Below are 1991 nucleotides of genomic sequence, written 5' to 3'. Positions count from 1 at the left end.
GGGTGTGGGATAGTGAGGAGGGGGGGGAGGGTTGTGTTCATATTTAACCAAAGATCTTAGTTCAGTCCAGTGATATTCTCACTAGTTTTTTAGTGGTTGCAGCAGAGACAGATGGGGCTCATCTGTTCATGTGAGTTATTAATGAAATGATCAACATAGTGAAAATGAASAACTTGTTGTTGAGTCATTTTTGGTGTTGCTGCAGTGGTGATGGTTAGTCTGTTAGTCACAGTAGAGTCAGAAGGTTGTGGGTCTGGGTCCAGTTTTTTCTCTGCCACTTGGTGATGTGCCTCTCAGCAAAGCACTTAACCCCAAGTTGCCTACTGATCTGTATGTAAATGTGTGCATGTTTGAGTGTGACTGGGTGAATGTGGCTTTGAGTGCTCAGTGTGAAAAGCACTACACAGGTTTGGTCCATTTACAGTCTCAAGTCAAACCTGCTATCCTGCCCAGATTCTACAGCCAGTGAATGTCACATGTCTTAGCTGCATTTGCCAGGACATCATGTAGGCTACATATTATCTTAATAAAATGCATTTGGTAAAACACAAATTCATTTTGCTCTTTTAAACAATTAGAYAATAGTCTTCATTGTTTGCATTCTTTAAATACAATGTAAAAATAGATTGGAATTGAACTTGTTTAAGTTTCTGTTAGCTGTGAAACTTACATCAATTCTGTTCAGTAGTATTAACTGAAATCCACCCRGATTAAATCTATGCAAACTGCTACATGACTTTACTGATCTAGTTCTAACAATTTACTTGTTCTATGATCACATATTGTTAAAGAAGGACTATAAAGAGAAACTAAAATTGCTCATTTGATATCAGCCACTCATCTAAGTTTTAAAAAGAGCTGCAACCATCCAGTGTTTTATYAATGGAACAGTTATAAGACATAATGTTTTTGTTTTGTACAGGTGGATTTCAAAATGAGCTGCCCCGATTATAATCAGTTATGATATTGTTTTTTATCACATTTAATATTTTGATTTACAAAGACTAATGTATAGATACAAATTATCATTTGATAAATTACCTAGTGGTCTTCAGGTGCTTACAATAAAGAATATGATACCTTGTTATCACTCTACSCTGCACAGAGTCCTGGGAGCCTAACAAGCTCATAAGAGCCAATTAATTTAGTGAGGATGTCTGGTCAGGTCATAAAGCTGCAGTCAGCTGTTTAACAGACATGCTGCTCACAACTGCAATCTACAGTTTTAAAGTAGCATTATAATAATAATGGTTCTGTTTAGGCTTCCACATCCTGTGTTGTCATCCAACCAAACAGTAGATTTAGTTTTTCTGATAAGAACTGTAGAGGTATGGGGGTGATTCATTCATCCAGCGACTGACAGTGGTACTCCAGGAAAAACTCCAGCCATGACAGCATCTCAAAAACATTTATGGTAGCACATTTGAAACAATAACTTTTTAAAACATCAGCATGCCTAGAAAGCCAGACTTTTGAGCGACATTCCATTCTTAATCCATGGTTTTTAATATGACAGTTTCATCACTTATAGAGGCTTTCCAGAAGACTTGGGTGTTTCCAGAAGTGCATTTGTAAAGTCAGACATTAATGTTGGATAGGAAGGTCTGGCTCATAGTTAGTACTCCAATTTTTCCCTAAGATATTCTGTTGGGTTGAGGTTAGGACTCTGAGCAGGTCAGACAAGTTCTTCCATACCAATATCACTTTTCCATTCCTTCTTTGATTTTTCTGGTTGGTGGAACATGAAGGGATAATTGCCAAACTGTTCCCATAATGTTGTGATAATGAAATTGTCTAAAATGTAATGGTTGCAGAAGCATTTGAGAATTGAGATTTTTCAGTGGTCCATCCATCCATCCGTCCGTCCGTCCGTCCGTCCGTCCGTCCGTCCGTCCTTCCATCCATCCATCCATCCATCCATCCATCCATCCATCCATCCATCCATCCATCCATCCATCCATCCATCCATCCATCCATCCATCCATCCATCC

General features: G+C 38.5%; 1 protein-coding gene across 1 annotated transcript in view; it reads left to right on the top strand.

Annotated features, from left to right (window-relative positions):
* The window catches only part of LOC103465784 (paired box protein Pax-6-like), a 31951-nt gene that overhangs the window by 5267 nt on the left and 24693 nt on the right, over positions 1-1991 (top strand). The gene's annotated exons all lie outside the window — the stretch shown is intronic.

The sequence above is a fragment of the Poecilia reticulata genome, linkage group LG6 (genome assembly GCF_000633615.1).
Source record: "Poecilia reticulata strain Guanapo linkage group LG6, Guppy_female_1.0+MT, whole genome shotgun sequence".
NCBI lineage: Eukaryota > Metazoa > Chordata > Actinopteri > Cyprinodontiformes > Poeciliidae > Poecilia > Poecilia reticulata.
The sequence above is the reverse complement of the archived record's forward strand: the minus strand, read 5'-3'. Positions and strand labels throughout refer to the sequence as shown.